The following is a 9,035-nucleotide window of genomic DNA, read 5'->3' on the forward strand; positions in this document are numbered from 1 at the left end:
AGCGCACTGGAGGAGAAACTGATGTTGTTGTGGCAGGAGAAGTGGACACTGACACATCTGAAAAGTCTGTCAAAACACATTAATAATCATGTGAATGACTAATTAAACAATCAACTATTATTAGCACTAAAATTTTAAAAACAACCTTAACCTTAACATCACAGTTGAGTCTAACAAGCTTCTTGTGTGAGCAGTCAGTGTAGTTATTCAGGGAGAGAGGACAGTCCCACAGGTGAATCTCATTCCCTCTGCACTCGACTTTGTTCATCCACACAACACCTTCACCAGCACCAAAGACTGAATTCCCATCAGCCCTCAGTGCTGCTCCACAACACAGCTGCCTGCAGACCACCTGAGCATCGCTGATGTCCCACTGATCATCACAGACTGAGCCCCACACAGCGTTATGATACACCTCCAGCCTCCCAGAGCACCGGCCCTCCCCTCCACTCAGTCTGAGAGGAAGATGATCTAAAACACACACATCAGCACTGACCAGCTTCAGCACAACATTCACAACAAAACACACACTAATAATGAAGCTAGAGGCTTTTAAAACTGTGATTATTTTCTGAGGGAAATAATTCCTACTTTAAAAATGCATATATTAAAAATTTAACACTAATTTGCTAGGAAAATATAGGCTTACATTAACAAACATTCAACAGATTTGTTGTGAATAAACTTACTTGCACACTGTCTCTGGTAAGGAGATGGTGAGGTAAAACATGTCAGATGACTCTGAGGATACTCACGAGTTTCCTCCTCTGAGATTATAACATGAGAAAAAAAGAAAAGTGTACAGAATATTAGGATGATACATCTGACATCTCTCAATGAAAACCAATTGTCAGTGTGAAAACTGCTAAACTTTTTACCCTCACAAATCATTTTACTCTTCCCATCAGCTCACTTTAGTTCTCAGAAACATTTAAGTTTACTTACCCCATTAGACATAAAAATGTATGTACAGAAGGTGATTTTATAAATGCAGGTGAAACAAAAAATAATGACCATGGACACCAAATGTACCTGCAATTATAGAATCGCCCAGAAGGATTATTACTGAGACCATATTAAATGATTTAAATATTATCCAACCTGAGCAGGTGATTTTGGCCACTTCATCTTCACCACAGTCATTCTGTCCCCAGGGTGAAGATGGACACTGCCATAAAGTGGAATCATGTGGTCGACACTTCACTTTATCCAGCCAGTTAGGAGCTGATTCCACTCTTGCTGTAGAATCAGACAAAACACCAGAGCTTCCACAGTTCAGCTCTTGACAGATCAGACTCACTGTGTCTCCGTCCATCTGGTTCCAGCACACATTACCCCAGGATCCATTGTAGAAAACCTCCACATTCCCTTCACAGCCCTCAGTTAACCTGATCTCTTTAAACTCTAGATAGAAAAGGATGTGCATTAAAACAATTAAAATTCAGTTTGTGATAAAGCTAAAATATGTACCAAAACAGTGATTTAATATGAGGCTGATGCATGCTGCAAGCACAGATTGCATAAAAACAGATAAGCAAAACATATTAAAAATAACTCCATAATTTGTGATTAAAATACAGAGAAATTCTGTCTTAATAATACAATAATATCATTGCAACCATATGATTTGTTCTGTATGCTGTAGTTAACTTTTTTTTTCTTAGGAAGACAGTATACATTTAAAATTATAAAGTAATTTACTCTCAAATCAATATTTTGTGATGAAATATTTGGTAAGAAGTCATGAACTGTAAAGTCAGACAGTCATTAACTCAAAACAAACCCCTTCAGACTCCTTTCGTTCCTGATCACGATGGAGTTTAATGATTACATGGTGTACTGCTTACCTGAGCACACGACTCAACAACTTTATCTATCAAAAACATTTCCTCTAGTGTACTGCTTACCTGAGCACACGACTCCTACATCCTCCTTGTGTTGACAGTCATGTTTTCCCCAGCCTGGAGAAGAGCAGCTCCACAGGGACGTCTCATTCCCCTCACACTCCACCTCATCCAGCCATATGGGTCCAGAACCAGGACCAAACCAGGCTGGTACCTGCTGGTTACTGAGGGCCACTCCACACTGCAGCTGTCTGCACACCACATGAGCATCTTTAATATCCCAGGAGTCATCACACACTGTCCCCCATGAGCCGCTGTGAAAAACCTCCAGCCTCCCTGCACAGTCTCCCCCAGAACCCACCAGCCTGATGGACCCCCGACCTGATATTCAGAGACAGAAAAACATATTATTGATCACGAACAACTGAGGAATCTGTCCAGATGTTGTTGTTCTCACCGATACAGGTGATTGACAGCTGTTGTGTGGAGCTGCAGTTGAGAGTTTGTGGAGAGCTGCAGTTCCCCAGATGAGCTTCACTCCCAGAGCACTGGAAGCCCGTCACACACTCATGACTGGGTTCAGGACTGGATGAAGAGGAGCCGGAGAAGTTCAGCACAGAGCCACAGCCCAGCTGTCTGCAGACCACAGAGGATTCAGTGAGACTCCAGGAGTCCAGCAGAACTCTCCTCCAGACCTGATGGATGAAAACTTCCACCTCCCCCTCACACTGTCTCTCTCCAGACAACCGCACCAGACCATCATGAAGAGCCAGAGAGGAATCTGAAGAGAGTATTTATTTATCATTCAGTATTTATCTAAAATATACTTAGAAGTAGTTTTAATCTGGAACCCATGACTTCATCACGGCATGAATGGACTCACCAGAGCAGATGACTCCAACATCTCGTCTATGTGAACATTCAGCTCGACTCCATGAAGAGATGAAACATTCTGAGAGTTTTCTTTCATTCCCGTCACAATCAAACACATCAGTCCAGATTTCACCACTTCCCACTCCAAACCAGTCTGATCCCACAACAGACACAGCAATCCCACAATTCAGCTGTCTACAGAGGACACTGGCAGCTCTCATATCCCAGCATGCATCACACACTGTGCCCCATTTACTTAAGTACTGACGTTCAACTCGACCAGAACAGATGTCAGGACCGTTTACCAGCCTGAGATCAGTGTAACCTGGACAAAGAACAGAGAGTTTAGTTTAACATTATGAAAAAAGCAAGAAATGTGTTTTTTAAAAACTAGCTTGTGATTCTCTCAATAAGTAACTACTGCTCTATTACCAGAACATAGCAGTCCAATGGCATTCTCATGGGTGCAATTCTGTTTGAGAGAAGATGATGTCGGACACAAAGATATATAGGATTCATCCCCCTACACTGAATCTCTTGTGTCCACATCTGAGCGTCTCCTTTACCAAAAGCAGCTGCTCCCAGCACCTGTACAGGAGCCCCACAGTTCAGCTCTCTACACACAACCTCTGCATCCTGCTGGTCAAAGACAGCATCACACACTGACATCCACGTCTGATCATGAGGCACTTCTACTCTGCCAGAACAGCGAGATCCTCCAACCAGCCGGACTCCTTAAATAAAAAATTTACAAATTCGATGATATTTGCTAATTCTTTTTTCCTAATATTTTTATAAAGCTAAACCAGACACCTTTCATCAATTGTCAGCAGTTCTGTGTGTGTGTGTGTGTGTGTGTGTGTGTGTGTGTGTGTGTGTGTGTGTGTGTGTGTGAAAAAATTCACATAAAATTTTTGCATTTGTTTTGCAAATCACAAAAGAGTGAAATATGTTTTTCATTAAAGAAATGTCCGTGTGAAGTGGTGTGTCATTAAACATGCATTTTGTGTGTGAAAGATGCTCAATCTTTGAATGAGATACGATGTATTTTTGAATCACAAAAGGGATCATCCTGGAACAAAAAATGCATGTTGTCCACAAAAATGCTTTTTGTGTGTGCATATCATCATTCAACCTGTCATATATACTTATAATACATAATACTTTCTGTCCTCACAGGCACCTGACATAACACTGAATGTGGAGCAAAAACATCTGTATCCATCCTGGAATTCTGTGAGAGAAAAAAATTGTAATTATGAAGTCTAGATGATCTTACCAGAGCAGATGACTCCTGCATCTTCAGCATGAATAGCTTTTACTCCCCATCCAAATAATCCACAGTTTGTCAATGTAAACTCTGATCCAGTACACTGTAAATCAGAAATCCAGACTCTTCCTGATCCTTCACCAAAGTAAGCACTCTTTGGTGCAGTTAAAGCCTCTCCACAGCCAAGTTCTCTACACACCACTTCAGCATCAGGCAAATCCCAGCCAACATCACGCACTGTTCCCCACTGACCTCTATAAAGAACCTCCACTCTACCAGCACAGCGACTGTTACCACCTACTAATCTCACTGTTTCTGAAGGTAAAAGGACACAAGAAAGATAAAGTAAGTTGTTGTTGTTTTGTTTTACAATATTACTCAAGAATTTTGTCAATACTCATAGTTCATATGTCGTTTACCTACCAGCACATACAACACTCACATCATTCTCATGGGAAGTGATGCTGGAGCTGGAACCGTTGGACAAAGAGCAAACTGATACTCATCTCCTCTACACTGAATCTCTTGTGTCCACATCTGAGCATCTCCTTTACCAAAAGCAGCTGCTCCCAGCACCTGTACAGGAGCCCCACAGTCCAGCTCTCTACACACAACCTCTGCATCCTGCTGGTCAAAGGCAGCAGCACACACTTTGTGCCATGTGTTCCCATGAGGCACCTCTAACCTCCCAGAGCAGCGAGAACCTCCAACAAGCCTGATGCCTGAAATGTTAGTCATGAACTGTTTAAAATCATAATATAACATTTTAAAAATTCCCCAAAATAAAAAAAGCTTATATACTGTACTAGGAGAGCAGTGTTGTGATGCTGTGCTTTACCAGCTTTTTGCCATAATTTTGCCACAAATTAAAGTTGTTTTGAAATCTACAACTTATCTTAAATTATTTACATAGTACTGTTGTTGACTAGGTGTATAACAATATATTGTGTCACAATATGAAAATGAAAGTTTAGACATTTAATTTAGCCTCAGATAAAGTAATGGCGCAAAAAACAAAATAACACCAAAATTTAACACACATGATCATTAATGTATAAAATATATTAATTATTATTCATTAATTATTATTATTTATTAATAAATGTAAAATAAAATGCATAATTTAATAAAATGTAGTCAAGGACAGAGTGTAAGAATGTGCATAACATAATTCTGTATTTTTAGCTAAGCAGAATCATTTAATATTTCTATTCTCGTGTCATCACCAGTCTCGTGCATGAGGGAGAAGGACCAAGTCCAAGCCTATTCAAATCCATTCCTGATGTAATACCAAATTTCACATTTTGTTGAAAAGTAACAGTAATAGAACATCAGTTTGAATTTTTTACATTCATTTATTTTGTTAATTAAAATTTTAAGATCTGTTCTTAACATATAATAAAAGTGTAACATTTAGAGTAAATAAATTATATATGAAATTACACAAGAGAGTTTCAGGTAATGGTACTGTAATTAAAACATTAAACAACCTGACCACAATTCAAATCATAAACCATCATTTTTTTTCATGCACTGTAGATCCTTTATATTTTTTACACAGAGACTTATAACTTGCTGCTTTCACCTCAGATCATACAGGGGTCCTATATGATTGAATATAAATTGAGTGATTTCTAAATGGTTAAACTCACCCTGTATTACATCACTCCTTTGACTCTCCTAATGTTTTAAATTCTGATTTAGATAACCTACTTATTATAGTCAATAATGTATTTATTTGTTAATGAAAGGTAGTGATAAAATCAGCCTACCTGAACAGACAACGCCAACATCTTCACTATGCTCACAGTCTTGGTCACCCATTTCTGTATTTAAGCAATCAAATATTGAGGACTCAGATCCACTACATCCCACATCATCCATCCAGATTTTTCCTGATCCTGGTCCAAAGTGAACAGCACGCATTGTGTTTGAAGTTTCGTCACAGCCCAGCTCTCTACACACCACTGCAGTGTTTGCCACACCCCAATAATCATGACACACGGTTCCCCATTCTCCACTGTAAAAAACCTCCAACCTACCAGCACAAGAATTATTACCACCCACCAGCCTCACATTTCCTGCAGACAAGATACAGAATGATGTATATAAAATGTATGTATGAGGAAGGACTGAGAGAGACGACAAACAACAGAGAAAAGTCATCAAAAGAGGAGAGGAAACAGAGAAAAATGACCATGATGAGAAAGAAATTCACTTTTATATTAATGCAAAATACTACACATACAAAAGGGGGTGGAACTATAATTTATATTATGACCAATTCATATCACAAACACAAACAGTCAATCACTATAATTGAACATAACTACAACAATAAACGATCCGAGTAGGTGTTACGTACCAGCTGTGGCGATATTGATCACAGAAGACAAAAAAAAATGAGAGTTAGAACAGTTCTCCATACTTTACTGATCATACACTTTGTTTGATCAACTCTGAACTGAAAGGTTCAAGAGAGACAGAGACAGGAAAGCAGTGCACAACCACCAAACAACAAGCCACAATCACAAACACTTTTACCTTATTAGACAGAAGAGAGGAAATCATAATCAAAAAGCTTCACTGACTAATCAGAAGATGTATTTATGATTTTCATCATATTTATTAAAAAGTACGTCAGCATGCATGAACAGGACTCCTCCTCCATTTGATAGAGACACTTAACTGGGGAGAAACCACACAGATAGAGGGGGTGACAAAGTCAAACATACAGGAAAACTGATTTCAGTGACAGGAAAAACATTCCAGTTTATTAACAGCATCAAAGGCCCAGCATTTGCCAGATATAGAAATACTAAAACACTCATAACCAAACTGGCGTCATGCTTCTCGCTTTGATTTCATGTTTAGAAATATTAGTTATGAAATCAAATGCTCTTTTTTTTAAATATTTGTTTTTAGCTACTGTTCGACGTCAGAAGTATATTTTAGCAATGCTTGTCAAGTTCACAGTTAGTGCATATATTAATACATATAGGCCTGGTTTCACAGACAGGGCTTAGACTAAGCCAGGATTAGGCCATAGTTCAATTAAAAAAAAAATAAAAATTAAAAACAAAAAAAAAAGTGGCGTCACATACAGCCAAGTATGGTGACCCATACTCAGAATTCGTGCTCTGCATTTAACCCATACAAAGTGCACACACACTGCAGTGAACACACACACACTGTGAACACACACCTGGAGCAGTGTGGACATTTAAGGACATTTTTAGGACATTTAAGTAATTTTTATTATTTTATTATTACTGGTGTGCATCTTGAGACAAAAACAAAGGGATATTTTTTACAGCACTGATGATTTTTTTAACATCAGTCAGTCTTGCAAGTTTCTTTCATAGTATATAGTAGGTGAAACAGCTCAGAAACGACAATACATTTTCTAGTCTTGGGACTAGGCTTAAGCCGTGTCTGTGAAACTGGGGGATAGTATATTAGTAGGGTATTTTGTTTAAAAAAAATAAAAATAGGAAAAATAAAGACAATAAATTATATCTATGGTCATGCACCGTTCATCTTACAAGAGCCAAGTTTGCAGTTGCACTTTTATATGTTTAATACTGCAATACCGATCTATTCCTGTGGGTGGCAGTAAAAAAATGAGGGACACACACACACACACACACACACACACAGCCGTTCAAAAGTCTGGAATCAGTAAATTTTTTAATGTTTTTTTTTTAAGACGTTTCTTTCATCATGGCTGCATTTATTTGATCAAAAATACAGAAAAATATCATTTTGTGAAATATTATTGACAATTTAAAATAAACAGTTTATATTTTAATATACTTTAAAATCTAATTTGTTCCTCTGAAACAAGCTACAATTTTCAGCATTGTTACTCCAGTCTTCCTTCAGAATTCAATCTAATATGCTGATTCAATAATCAATTGTAGAAACATTTTTTGACTGCTTCATATTTTTAGGATCTGTGATACTTTTTTCAGGAACATCATTGATAAATAAAAAGTTAAAAGGAGAACAGCGTTTATTCAAAATAGAAATTTTGTGTTACAACAGTACACTACTTATTCAACAAGTTTGGGACGCGTCACGTCAGGGGTAAATGGTTTCTTTCTCCTTCTTCTTTCTTCTTCTTAAGAAAATTAATTACTTTTATCCAGCAAGGATGTGTTAAATTGATAAAAAGTGATAGTAAAGACATACCGTATATTGTTAGAAAAGATTACTATTTTGCATAAATGTTATTCTTTTTATCCTTTTATTCATCAAATAATAAAAAAAGTATCACAGGTTCCAAAAAAAAAAAAAAAAAAAAAAAAACATCAAGCAGCACAATAGTTTCAACACTGTAAATAAATCAGCATATTAGAATGATTTCTGAAGGATCATGTGACACATCATGTAGCATATTGATGCTGAAAATTCAGCGCTGCGTCACAGAAATAAATTACATTTTAAACTATATTAAAATAGGAAACCAATATTTAGTATTTCACAGTATAACTGTTTTTTTTTCTGTATTTTTAATCAAATAAATATAGCCTTGATGAGCATAAGAGACTCCAGTAAAAATCATTAAAAATCTAATTGTTTTTGAACGGCAGTGTATATAAAAACCTAATGCGGCACTTGACGCGCGCGCGCACACACACACAAATCAGAGCAGAGAAACTTGTGTAGGCCTACGGCCCGCTCCCCCGCGACTTTTATTAATAAAATAGCTCTGATACTGGATCGCTCTTTTTTTTTTACAGTCTGTGGGATCGCTCATTATATTACTCAACAACGCGGAGTAAGATATCGCTGTTTTAACTACACTCGCAGCTTTTATTTTTGTGAGAAAGAGATCCACAATGCAGATAATTCACAAACACAACTTTCATCTATCCTCTCTCTCTCTCTCTCCCACACAACCTCTCGTTTAAAACAAAAATAGTTCAAAGCTTCCATATCGTTCCTACATATCCCATATCAACTCCTAAAAAAAAAATATCAAAAGTCCGTGTACCTTCGTATAATTCGTTTTTTGATTTAATATTGAAATCAGAAAAATGAAA

At 37.5% G+C, this 9,035-nt stretch overlaps 1 pseudogene; it reads right to left on the minus strand.

The window, feature by feature from the left end:
- Positions 1–579: 579 nt before the first annotated feature.
- Positions 580–9,035, minus strand: part of LOC122139410 — a 48,719-nt pseudogene continuing 40,263 nt past the window's right edge.

Source organism: Cyprinus carpio, chromosome A4, assembly GCF_018340385.1.
Source record: "Cyprinus carpio isolate SPL01 chromosome A4, ASM1834038v1, whole genome shotgun sequence".
Taxonomy (NCBI): domain Eukaryota; kingdom Metazoa; phylum Chordata; class Actinopteri; order Cypriniformes; family Cyprinidae; genus Cyprinus; species Cyprinus carpio.